The sequence below is a fragment of the Hyla sarda genome, chromosome 2, assembly GCF_029499605.1.
Source record: "Hyla sarda isolate aHylSar1 chromosome 2, aHylSar1.hap1, whole genome shotgun sequence".
Lineage (NCBI taxonomy): Eukaryota > Metazoa > Chordata > Amphibia > Anura > Hylidae > Hyla > Hyla sarda.
The window spans coordinates 208,394,662-208,408,465 of NC_079190.1; the positions used below are offsets into that span (position 1 = coordinate 208,394,662).

General features: G+C 44.2%; 2 protein-coding genes across 3 annotated transcripts in view; one reads left to right on the forward strand and one right to left on the reverse strand.

Moving 5' to 3' along the window:
• TFG (trafficking from ER to golgi regulator) overlaps window positions 1–12,572 on the reverse strand; it is a 36,777-nt gene extending 24,205 nt beyond the window's left edge. The window contains exon 1 of one of the 2 annotated variants that reach the window (XM_056556246.1): window positions 12,435–12,572. The gene's annotated coding sequence lies outside the window, so the exon portion shown is untranslated. Of the gene's footprint in view, window positions 1–11,884; window positions 12,106–12,434 lie in introns of those variants that run through there. The other variant, XM_056556245.1, reaches the window with a different exon arrangement.
• Window positions 12,573–12,672: 100 nt separating this feature from the next.
• The window catches only part of GEMIN8 (gem nuclear organelle associated protein 8), a 58,096-nt gene continuing 56,964 nt past the window's right edge, over window positions 12,673–13,804 (forward strand). The window contains exon 1 of the mRNA XM_056556251.1: window positions 12,673–12,769. The gene's annotated coding sequence lies outside the window, so the exon portion shown is untranslated. The remainder of the gene's footprint in view (window positions 12,770–13,804) is intronic.

Consider the following 13,804-nt stretch of genomic DNA (forward strand, 5'->3'; position numbering starts at 1 on the left):
CGCAAAAAAAGAAATACCCACATGTGACCCCATTTTGGAAACTACACCCCTCATGTAATGTAATAAGGGGTATAGTGAGCATTTACGCCCCACAGGTGTCAGACAGATTTTTGGAACAGTGGTACGTGAAAATGAAAAATGTAATTTTTCATTTGCCCAGCCCACTGTTCCAAAGATCTGTCAAATGCCAGTGGGGTGTAAATACTCACTGCACCCCTTATTAAATTCTGTGAGGGGTGTAGTTTCCAGAATGGGGGTCACATGTGGGGGGTCCACTGTTCTGGCACCACGGGGGGCTTTGTAAACGCACATGGCCCCTGACTTCCATTACAAACAATTTTTTTTCCCAAAAGCTCAATGGCGCTCCTCCCCTTCTGAGAATTGTAGTGCACCAGCAGAGCACTTGAAGTCCACACATGGGGTATTTCCATACTCAGAAGAGATGGGGTTACAAATTTTGGGGGGCATGTTGTCCTATTATCCCTTGCAAAAAAAATTTGAGGGAAAACTAGCATTTTAGTCAAAAAATTAAATCATTTACACATCCAACTTTAACGAAAAGTCATCAAACATCTGTGAGGTGTTAAGGCTCACTGGACCCCTTGTTACGTGCCTTGAGGGGTGTAGTTTCCAAAATGGTATGCCATGTGTTTTTTTTGTTTTTTTTTGCTGTTCTGGCACCATAGGGGCTTTCTAAATGTGACATGCCCCCCGAGCAAAATTTGCAAAATTTTACCACTAACAAAGTAGAATATGTCACGAAAAAATAATCTCGGAATCAGAATGAAAGGTAAAAGCATTCCAGAGTTATTAAATGGGCACTGTCATGAAATAAAAAAATTGATATGTTGTAGTACTTAAGTACTACAACATATCTCTAATATAGTTTAATTAAAAAAAGTGATTTTAAACCAGTTTAAAATCACTTTTAAATTCGGCCACTAGGGGTCGCCCTCCTAGTGGCCGAATGCATTCGGCAGTGACGTCACTACAGAATTTCGTCTCATTTGAGCCTGGCAAATGAGTCGAAATTCCAGTCACTGCGGTGCTCGCTCCCTCCTGTCAATCAAACAGGCGAGAGCGAGCACAGTGAAATCCAGGGCTGCGCATTGGCTTCCTGGACTCTCACACTGGCCGCCTCCCTGCTGCATATTCTCCCTGCAGTAGGGAGGCACATGGCTCTTACCTCTCCTTACAGCCCCGGCTCCAGTGGGGATACGCCGCCTCCTCACTGCTCCTTGCAGCTGTGTCCTGTCATTGCCGGAGGGAGCGCGTTATATGGAGCAACAAGTGTATGCCCGGCTTCCTGTCATGCCCGTACACTCTGGTAACTCTCTCTATGGTTCTGGAGGACTTTCAATCCTCCAGAAACATAGAGACAGTTTCCAGAGTGTACGGGCATGACAGGAAGCCGGGCATACACTTGTTGCTTGCTACGGACCCCCGCTCATGGTCCGGCACAGGTGAGGGGGAGAGGAGGGGAGGGCGATATTGGTCGGGGGCTGGGTGTCTTCCAACACAGGGTGCCTCCAGTTGTTTCCCCACTACAACTCCCAGCATGCCCTGACAGCAAATAGATGTCAGGGCATGCTGGGAGTTGTAGTGGTGAAACAGCTGGAGGCACCCTGTCAGGAGAACTAAGGGCGGAAGTCGGCCCCCAGCAGGCATCAGTGACGTGGTGCCTGCTGGGGAAGTCTGCCTGGTAGTGAGCACACTACCAGGCAGACAAAATGCCATTTTTAAGATAATAAAATAAATAAATAAAGGCAGGGAGGGGGTTAGGGATAGATGGGCAATAGGCAGGGACAGAAAAAAAAAAAAAAAAAAAAAAAAAAAGGATGGTGGGAGCTACCCTTTAATGTTTAAAGTGACAGTGGTCAGATGTGCAAAAAATGGCCGTGTCCTACAGTGAAAATTGACTGGGTCCTTAAGGGGTTAAAGCAGATGTCACTACACATGCACAGCTCATAGACTTGGATGTACTGGGCCTCCTTTCCCAGCACCATGTAGGCTTCCTGCTCCCACCCCTGGCTATACAGTTTCTTGGGTATAGGTGGAAAGACAAGGAAGTCTGCAGCAAAGATAAATGACTCCTTCCAGCACCTGCTCACTTTGCTTGTTTGTATCTTTTAGCAAAAAAAAAAAGAAAGACAGACAAGAAAAGTGAGATAAGGGAAGGGAAAGGTCAATATTTCCAGACCTTATCACTCATGCCTATGTGCAGGTCAATGTCCACATGTGTGGATGTGATTTGTAACATCGTATCCACTTTACCGCTACTGTAATGTGCTGACATCTTCCCACCTACAAATTCAAAATACACAGTGCATCTGTTAAGTGTGAACATATTAACATATCCTAAGAGTAAAAAAAACAACAACAAAAAAACACACACTTCTCCTAGGCTGGGTTCACACCACGTTTTCGCACTACAGTTCCTGTATAATGTTTTTGATTAAAAAAAATGGTTTCCGCAAACTCTGACTAAAACTATATCAAAACGTGTGTACAAATTTTAACCCGTATAAGGTTGAAAATCGTATACGGTTTAAAAAATTATGTCCAGTTGCATTTTTAATAAAAAAATAAATTAAAAAAACACATACGTTTTTAACTTTTCACTCCAATAGGAATAAAGTTTCACCTGTTTGATTAAAATTCCAAGAAAAAAAAAAACTGTAAAGTCAAAAACCGTATGGAACTGTACACACATACAGTTCTGTACGGTTCCCATTGACTCCCATCTTAAAAAAAAAAAAAAAAAAGTATACATTTCAATGAGGTTTTTCACCCGGACTTAAAGAGGTATTCCAGGAAAAAACTTTTTTTATATATCAACTGGCTCCAGATTTGTAAATTACTTCTATAAAAAAAATCTTAATCCTTTCATTACTTATAAGCTTCTGAAGTTAAGGTTGTTATTTTCTGTCTAAGTGCTCTCTGATGACACGTGTCTCGGGAACCGCCCAGTTTAGAAGAGGCTTGCTATTGGGATTTGCTTCTAAACTGGGCCTTTCCTGAGACATGTCATCAGAGAGGACTTAGACAGAAAATAACAACCTTAACTTCAGAAGTTCATAAGTACTGAAAGGATTAAGATTTAATAGAAGTAATTTACAAATCTGTTTAACTTTCTGGAACCAGTTGATATATATATAAAAAAAAAAGTTTTTTCCTGGATAACCCCTTTAAAACCATGGTAGGCTACGGGTTTGGGTACGTGAAAAAAAACCTGACAAAACTGTATAGGATGCAAAACGGACACAACCCGGTGCATCTTTTGGCATACGGTTTTCAATACTGTTCCGTATTGAAAACATATACGCAATAACGTGGTGTGAACCCAGCCTTACTGTCTTCCAGGGCCCTGACCATTAGAGGACCTGTAAATCAAGTACGTTCCCTGACAGTCATAGTGGTAAAACCAGTTTACACTAAAGTGTGATTTATTAGAAAACCGTGTACATCTGCTATTTAACCACTCACATTAAGGAGGAGTTAAAGGTAAATGTTTGGACATACAAAACTTTAAGTTATAGGGAGGGTACTGATCCCCTTTTGAAGCAGCTTCAAATAGATATTTTAAGTTTTATTTCCCAAAATCTGTTTTAACCGCAGCCCTTTATGTTATGTGGCAAATAACTACTGCAAAGAGAAAGTGGAGGCTCTGCCCACATGACACAGGGCCGATCCAGTTCTGTCTGGTGCCAAATATATTGCATAACCCCTGGAGTCAGCTAAGGAAAAGGCATCATCTGAACTCTGACCACTTCCAAGTAGGACACAGGTAGGCACCCGAAATGTGCAGCACACGTGTACTCAGGATCACAAGGTTCGCTACATTCAGAGTAATAAAGGCTTTACACTGACTATATACAAGATTGTCATCAGCTAATATCTATATATCTATATCTATATCTATACACACACACACACACACACACACACACACTTCTACACATGCAGGGGATCAGACAACTGTTCATGTCTTCTGAATGGGAACAGGGGAGAAAGTTGCTGCCAGATACCTCTGGTGGTTGCTTATCTCAGAACAAAATAACAAGCCAATTGAGGTTTAAAGGGGTACTCCGCTGCTCAGCGTTTGGAACAAACTGTTCTGAACGCTAGAGCCGAGAGCTTGTGATGTCATAGCCCCGCCCCCTCAATGCAAGTCTATGGGAGGGGGCATGACGCTGTCACGCCCCCTCCCATAGACTTGCATTGAGGGGGCATGACGTTACGATGGGGCGCGGCTATGTAGTCACCAGCTCCCTGCTCCAGCGTTCGGAACAGTTTGTTCCAAACACTGAGCAGCGGAGTACCCCCTTCAACATGCCTGATCCTTCTCAAACATCTGCCATCAAGGAGGGATCAGTAAACCAGCCTACACATTGGCCCTCATTTACTATTCTAAACCCGACTTTGTTTTTTTTTTGGCGCATCTTTGTCTGCGACATGTGCGCCAGTCTGCGACACGATGCAACATTTTTTCCCCGACGGACCCGATGTGGATTCTCCCAAACCCGAAAAAGGGGCGTTACCCGACATTTCTGAGCTTTCCCACGTATTTATAAAGGTTTCCAACCCGAATTTGTTGAATTGTTGTGGATTTTTTCCCGACAGCTCAGAGGAGTTGGAAACCAAAACCAACAAACCACACGTGCAACAAACAGGATGCGACATAATAATAAATACCGGGGGAAAAAAGCAGTCGGGTAAGAAAGCAACATAGACTTACAACCCGATTTTCTTAGTAAATGAGGGCCATTATCTTATGTGTATGACTAGTATTAAAGGGGTACTCTGGAGGAAAAAAAAAATTTCAACTGGTGCCAAAAAGTAAAGCCGATTTGTAAATTACTACATGATGAACAAGAAGGTCCAGCGCAGGGTTGTGCAAATGACGTAGAAAACTTTATTCCTTAAAAGCCAGTACAGTACAGAAACAGTGACGCGTTTCAAGTCCCAGTGTACGTGATGTACGACTAAGAGTGCACATTGGCACTTAACGCATCACTATTCCTGTACTGTACCGGCTTTTTAAGAATCAAGTTTTTACGTTATTTGCACAACCCTGCGCTGGGCGTTCTTGATCATCATGTAATGATTTGTGGTGGTGCTGCCATGCACCAGTCCAGGCTGCAATTGGGTTTACATGGTGAGCCGGAGCGAGTGCTGGAAGGATTGAGATTTTTAAGTACAAAAGCATTTTCACAAGTCTGGCAACCACCATCAGCTCCAGAAACGGTACAGTTTTCTCCCATACAAGAATACCTCTCCAACAGTCTCTGCAGCACTGCAAAAGAAGCCTTATAAGTGTGCTGATCCATCCAGCAATCCTAGTTCAGCTTTTTTTCTCCATTCCTCCCCCAATGTGTCATATACTGGAAATTTTCCTAGTTTCCTAGATGTCTTCACACAATATGTTGGGGATACTTGCAGAATGGATGTGAGAATCAATGCTTTTCTTCATACTCCTTTAATAAATAATATTTATTTAGTAGGGGTGTGAATCGGCAAGAATTTGGCAATACGATATGTGTCGCGATACACGTATGACGATACGATATATCCCGATTCTGCTAACGGGACGATATATATCGCAATATATCCCAATTCTGTCTCAAAAACAATGTCTTTTACACTTTAAAACTTTATTTTTTTTTATACACCTTATTAGACTTTTAGGAGGAATCATTAGATTCCTCAGACAGATGAATAGAGTTCTAATGAACTCCATTGATCTGTGATCATTGATAGAGCCTAGTCAAGCCAGGATCTATCAATGACAGAGCCACGGGACAGTAGGAAGCAGAGGTAAACCCTCCGGCTACCTTCATAGTGGATCGCCCGCCCGCGCTGCGGGGGCGATCCACTCCACTAGCCCACCAGCTTTGACAGCAGCGATCTAAAGGGTTAATAGCCAGCCAGCAATCGCCACATGCTGGCTATTAGCGGCGGCCCTGGCTACTGAAAACAGCCGGGGGCTGCAGAGTATGGAGTGGACAGGAGTCCGGAGCCAGCTCCATACAGACTGCTGAGCGCCGCATGCTGGATATTAGCGGCGGTGATGCATCAGTGGCCCCCGGCTACTGAAATCAGCCAGGGGCCGCAGAGTACGAAGCGGGCAGGAGTCGGGAGCCCGCTCCATACACCCAGAGCGCTGCCGCGCTTGTCAGGTCCGGCCCTGCTTGCACGAGCCGGAAAAATTCACCTGCCCGGCGCCCAGAACAGCATGTCCCAGGCATCAGGAGATAGATTCCACATCCCTAAAAGGATCGATTCAAAAATATTTTGAATCGATTCAGTATCGCCAAATGAAAAATCGCGCGAATCGATTTTTTCGTACATCCCTATTATTTAGTTCAGGCAAATTCCTCTGCTGGATACATCTCTATTGCACAGCCTCAGAGCTGATATATACACATATTGTACTAAGTGGAATGTAAAGGACTGGTTTGTCCACCTTACTTTCTTGATAAGGCAGGTTCACATCTATAATGGAATTAAATGACTGTTACATAAAGGGAGGCAAACAGTAAGAACTACAGGTTACTGTACTAGACATAACCATTGTAGAATTGATCAGAACGGACTGAAACTTGAGTTTTAGCTTCACGATAGTGAAAAGATGTCTCCATGAGCCTCTCTGCTGAGTCTAGTGGGCCTACTCATTCCTACCAGAGACAGGTTCATAATTTGGCTATACATATGGGGGTCTGATTATACAGCAGTGGAAATAGTCTTATCGCACATTCACATTTAAAGGAGTATTCCAGGCAAAAAAAAACCACTTTTATATATATCAATTGGCTCCAGAAAGTTAAACAGATTAGTAAATTACTTCTATTAAAAAATCTTAAAGGGTACCTCTCATCAAAAATTTTCCACTTTGAAGAAATGACCACTAGGGGTCTCCCTACCAGTCCTGGCAGCAAGCATTTCAGACTCATGCTGGAGTCCTAAACACTACGAGCTGCCAGTCTTCTGTGTTCACAAAGGAGAACACTCAGAGCTGCCAGCCTGCTTTGTTCACAGCCTGTTTGGCTGTGAACAAAGCAGGCTGGCAGCTCTGCGTGTTTAGGACTCCAACATGAGTCAGAAATGCTTGCTGACAGGACTGCTCGGGAAAAATACAATAGAAAGAAGCATATTTTTCATTAACATGCTATTGGAAAGTTATTCAACATTCATTAATCTAAAATATATCAAAAGTTTATTTGATGAGAGGTACCCTTTAATCCTTTCAGTACTTATGAGCTTCTGAAGTTAAGGTTGTTCTTTTCTGTCTAAGTCCTCTCTGATGACACCTGTCTCGGGAACCGCCCAGTTTAGAAGAGGTTTGCTATGGGGGTTTGCTTCTAAACTGGGCGTTTCCCGAGACACGTAGCTGGGTGGTCCCGGCAGCTATCAGCCACCAGGACCAGTGTCTAATGGCAGGCATCACCGATCACGGTGATGCCTGGCATTAACCCCTCAGACGTGGTGATCAAAGTTGATCGCCGCATCTAAAGTGAAAGTAAAAATGACGATTTTAAACATATTAATTTTGGTGCATGTAGTTATAATTAATTCTTAAGTAGTAAAATAAAATCCTATAAAAATTGGGTATCCTTCCAGCTGTATGGACCTACAAAATAAAGATAAGGTGTCGTTTTTACCAAAAAGTGGACTGCGTAGAATCGAGGGTTACAGAGAAAAAAACGGTCTTAGAGGCGCTGCGCAAAAGTGGTCACAAATAGAAAGACTCGAGCCTGCACAGGACAATAGAATTTATTTGACACAAGGGATCAAGGCTTGCTAACCGATCTGGTGAGTATATTACTTGGGTATGGTGGAGGGTCACACTAAGTCGGTATGCGAAAACGAAGGGAGCGCCCCCTGTCTTTTTCTCTCCTACATCACTGGATAGAATCGGAAGCCCCCAAAAATTACAAAATTGCAGGGAATTCTCAATTTTGCCCCACAAATATTTATTTTCTCGTTTCGCTATAGATTTTGAGGTGAAATGATTGATGTCATTACAAAGTACAATTGGTTAAAAAAAAAGCCTCATATGGGTCTGTAGGTGGAAAATTTTAAGCGTTACGATTAGAGAGGAGTGAAGTTAGAGTGATTCGATTTGTCACGAACTTCTCGGCTCGGCAGTTGATGACTTATCCTGCATAAATGAGTTCAGCTTTCAGGTGCTCCGGTGGGCTGGAAAAGGTGGATACATTCCTAGGAAAGAGTCTCCAGCCCACCGGAGCACCTGAAAGCTGAACTCATTTATGCAGCAACTGTATAAAGTCAGCAACCGCCGAGCCGAGAAGTTCGTGACAAATCGAATTACTGTAACTTCGCTCATCTCTAGTTATGATTTTTAGAAAGTGAGGAGAAAAAAAACTTTAAGTGCAAAAATGAAACAATGGCCTGGTCCTTAAGGGGTTAATTTTTAAAAGGCCTCTGAAAAATATAAAGAAGAAATTTGATTGGTCGCTATGGTTAACTAGTCAGCTGTTTCTCTGCACAGGTTTTGATATTGATATTTCCTGAGCTGTCAGTGGTACATTTGCTCAAAAGTAACAGATTTTGCACAAAGTTTCTCAACAATTGTCGCATATGCCAAGGGGTAGGGTTAGGTAACAAGAAGAGGGCACAGTTTCACATGAATGGGACACATCCTTCTCGACTTTAGACAATAGTTAAAGGGGTATTCCAGGCAAAACCTTTTTTATATATATATCAACTGGCTCCGGAAAGTTAAACAGATTTGTAAATTACTTCTATTAAAAAATCTTAATCCTTCCAATAATTATTAGCTTCTGAAGTTTTCTGTCTAACTGCTCAATGATGATGTCCCGGGAGCTGTGCATGATGGGAGAATATCCCCATAGGAACTGCACAGCTCAAGGGACGTGAGTCATTAGAGAGCAGTTAGACAGAAAACAACAACTCAACTTCAGAAGCTAATAACTATTGGAAGGATTAAGATTTTTTTAATAGAAGTAATTTACAAATCTGTTTAACTTTCCGGAGCCAGTTGATATATAAAAAAAAAGTTTTGGCCTAGAATACCCCTTTAAGAAATCTACACCAGATCAGAGCTGATATAGATTTTTATGCTTGGCACAACAGGCACCCACTGCGCCACTGAATTTACTAAGACGCGTATGTCTCTAAATAAAGTTAAGTGCAGTGTGTGAAAACGCTACACTTAAAGGGGTTCTCCACCATAAGGTGATTTTAGTACATACCTGACAGACAGTAATGGACATGCTTAGGAAGGATCTGCGCTTGTCTTGGGGCTTAATAGCTATGTTGTGAGATTACCATAACACTGTGGCTAGCTGTTTATGAACTGGTATTTCCTGTTTGACTTTTCTTTTTTTGACTACAAATCCCACAATTCAATCTTCCTCCCTCCCACACATCAGCCACCCCACCCATTGAAACATAAATGAGCTGCATCCATTCAAATGACCTGTGGTTTTCAATCAGGGTGCCTACAGCTGTTGCATTAGTTACAGATTGATCTTTCTCCCACCAAGCAATCCCTCCACCCATTGAAGCAGACAGGCTCCCTGTCATCAGCTGACTAGTGAGTCAGGTCTCGGCCGCATTGCAACCTGGGAAAAATCTGAGACAACAGTCATTTTGTATGCTGGTAAAAATAAATATTGGGGTGAAAGTCACATAAGAATTGTGAGAAAACCGGCACACACAGGTACAGACAATATTATGAACTACACTAACTTTACAGCCCCTGTAGCATAGTCAAATAAAAAAATTCCTGGAATACCCCTTTAAGGTGAAAAGTGTGGTCAACCAGCAAAAGCAGAATGGACTGAACACATTCACTTCTAGACTAGGTTCAATGCACTGAAAGCAATGGATGTAGTTAGGGTACGATGTTGCATACGTCATAATACTGTTCTGACAGGTTAACGTATACTGTAAAATATGTGCCAGATTAGGCGTTACTTGGCATTAAAACATAGGAATATACACTTAAATAATTCAGTTATGTCTTTCCTCTCTGTTTCTATTCAGCTTTCCCACTGCATCTACTGACATGCTGGCTCGATGACATCATGTGACCGAGTGAAATGACATCATGTCAATACAGTAGTCTGCCCCCTTATGTGAGCGGGTGTAAATCCAGAGACAGCAGGTACAACCTGCAGCAGAGGAATTCTAGAGAGAAATACCAATTTGGGAGGGTTCTAGGATCCCCTTAGTCTGGGGTTACATATGTCAGGTGTCCAGCACAGCCTAAACTCTCCGAGAGTGATACCACAACCGATGACAAAAGTCCAACAGTTGTTTAGGATCCGGCATTAGTTATTGTGCATGGCGGACAGAGAAACGCAGCAAGATGTCCGGCACCCATGCGGAATCCAACCTGAGACACCAGATGAATGTGAACTGTCCTATTCAGCTGAACGGGAGGAGTTCTTTAATCAGTTTCCCTCCAGAGGGAAACGCTGCCAGGCATGTGTGAAGGGGGCCTTACAGTAGGTGGTTCAACTACCAGATCTTTAAAGAGTACCTATCACCAAACTAAACTCTTACTATATTGTTCCTTATGTAATGATTGGACACATTGCTATTTACTTGCTGTTAAAATTCTCAACCCTTATATGTTTTTAAATGTAATTGAAAAAACGGCCCAAACGGTTAGTTTGGTCTCCTCCCGGCCTGACAGGAGACCAAACTCAGGAAATGCATGCGGGACATGGTGAGGCACAGCTTTCGCAGGCTTCAGTGACGTGGGGAACGCCCACTTTTTCCTGCCGAGAGCTCACACAATGCGAGCAAGGGGAAAGGTATGATACAGAGCTTATTAAAAGGGGTACTTTGCTGCTCAGCGTTTAGCACAAACTGTTCTGAACGCTGGAGCTCGTGGCGTTATAGCCCCACCCCTTCATGATATCCCGTTCCGCCCCCTCAATGCAAGTCTATGGGAGGGGGCGTGCATTGAGAGGGTGGGGCACGTCATGAGGGGGCAGGGTTATGACAACAAGAGCTCTCGGCTCCGACTCCAGTGTTCAGAACAGTTTGTTCTAAGCGCTGAGCAGCGGAGTACCCCTTAAAAGCCCTGCAACATTTTTTAGATGCAGGAGGGGTGTTAGGAAATATAACCTGCAGCAGTTTAGTAAATATGGTTTGATGACAGGTACTCTGGATTTGCTATAAGGCTGGGTTCACGTTGTCGGTTTCTAACATGTATTTTCTGCTTTTGGTTATTGACGCATGATTTTTTGGGGCATACACAATAGCGTAGTTGACTATGTTTTTGTTTACAGCAAAATGAGACATAATGTAATGGAAATAGCGAAACAGAGACCAGCCCGCTGTACTAGAAATAGATGTCACCTCTACATACTTCTAGCCGGGACTGGCACCACCGATCTACGTTCTACAATGGTCGGCAAAAGAAAAAGGATCTGTCTCCAATTCTGTAATGGAGTCCAATGGTTCCTATAGAAGTCATGTAACTGGAGATGCGGTGACCTGTGGCTGCAGTATGGTGGAGAATGTGTAGACCAGTGGTTTCCAACCTGCGGACCTTCAGATGTTGCAAAACTACAACTCCCAGCATGCCCGGACAGCCAAAGGCTGTCCGGGCATGCTGGGAGTTGTAGTTTTGCAACATCTGAAGGTCCGCAGGTTGGAGACCACTGGTGTAGACAGTCCAACTACCTGTTAAATAAAGACTACAGAGAAATAAGAGAATACACGAGTGAAATGATGGGACTTGTAGTTCCATAACAGCCTATCCGTCACTATGCAGCAGTGTGAGTCATTGACAGGAGGGGCACATGACCCGCAGTGGTCTCAATGGAGACTCCGCCACACCCCAACCCAGGCTCCCCCGCTCCTGCCCCGTACACTCACTCACCTAGCGCTGCTGCTCTCGCTCCTCCGCTGGAAGAAACAAGGCCCGCAGCGGCGCGCACACAGGCCGGGGACGACCGCGAGCAGGACAATGACTGGAGCACTTGTACGGCTTCTGCCCTCCGATAGCTGTCTGTCTGGCGGCGTCACCCTCCGGTCACAGCCAATCACATACCAGGATCAGCCCCACAGGTGACTGACCCAACACGCAGTCTGTACGTGGCATGAACGCCGGCACGCTGCGCAGGCGCTCTGGAGAAACTTTTTTTTTTTTTTTATCACCTAACTTTATTGACACGAAATCATTCCGTCCAAAGCATGAGCTTGTCTTTATGTTTAGGTGTCAGTTGAAGAGGGATCAGCACCAGACGGTTGTCTCATGGCACTATTTCCCAAGTTGTAAACCTCCAGCTGTTGTAAAACTACAACTTCCAGCATTCCCAGCAGCCATTGGCTAGCTACATCTTTATCATATGGATGTATTAAAGGAGAACTCCAGACCATAAAAATTGTCCCCCATAGTGCCGGCAGTAAAAAAATAAAGATGTACATACCTTCCTCCGCGCCTCCGGTAACCTGCTCCGGTCTCCGCCGCAATCCACTTCCTGGTTGCCGGTGGTCGGATGAATCAGCCAATCACCAGCTGCAGCGCAGTCTCACTCGGCCAGCGATAGGCTGAGCGTCAGTGTGAAAACGCTTCAGGACACAAAATTCTTCACTACAACGGCACCTGCGGCCAGGGCCGAAAACGTCTCACTGCCGCTCAGCCTATCAGTCGGACTGCGCTGCGGCTGGTGTTTGGCTGATTCATCCGACCACCGGCAACCAGGAAGTGGATTGAGGCGGAGACCGGAGCCGGTTACCGGAGGCCCCGGGGTAGCGGAGGAAGGTATGTACATCTTTATTTTTTTACTGCCGACACTATGGGGGACAATTTTTATGGTCTGGAGTTCTCCTTTAAGGCAGTGTTTACCAACCAGTGTACATCCAGCTGTTGCAAAACTACAACTCCCAGCCTTTGGCTGTCCAGGAATGCTGGGAGTCAGAGTTTTGCAACAGCTGGAGGTTAGGAAAGACTGGGGATGATTTATCAAAACCTGTGCAGAAGAAAAGTTGCTGAGTTGCCCATAGCAACCAATCAGATTGCTTCTTTAATTTCTGATAAGACCTCTGAAAAATGAAAGCAGCGATTTGATTGGTTGCTGTGGGCAACTCAGCAACTTTTCCTGTGGACAGGTTTTGATAAATCTCCCCCCATTGTCTCATGCGATGGAATCAGCAGGTGAACAAATGTAGGGTCACTAGCGTATTTGTGATGGGTCGAAAAAACTGGCTTAGGATATGTGCAGGAGGCATTTGTGACCCATTAGGGTAATATCGCCCTGTGTTAGTGCACTTGTTACTTGGTGTGCATACGCATACCTCCCAAATTTTGTTGAATGCAATGAGGTCAAGCCATACCCCCAGCCACAGCATATATATGCCTGCACATGTGAAATGGGAATACCAGCAATAATGTCAGTCTGTCATCTAAGTTTAGGAGTACCTCCTATACACAGGTGTGGTGTCCCGGTACAGGACATGGTCTTGTACACCCCCCCCCCCAGGCCCCTCAGAAAGAGACCCTGCAGTCCATAAGGCTCTCCTGCAGGGTTCACTCCTTTGCTCACCTTCTATTGTCTCCTATAAATTCATTGTATATATTGTGTATGCATTGTCAATATTTATAAAGTTTGTACAAATGTGTACAGAAGTGTTAGTCATGTGAACTACTGTCATGTGACTCTACTCACAGTGCCATGGGTACAGGACACACAGGCTTTGCAACCAATGGGCTTTAGTCCAGCCCCTTAGTATATAAGGGGCTGTAGACTTTCAGTTAGCTCTCTTGTTCCTGCACTCTCTTATCTCCTGGATTTCAGCC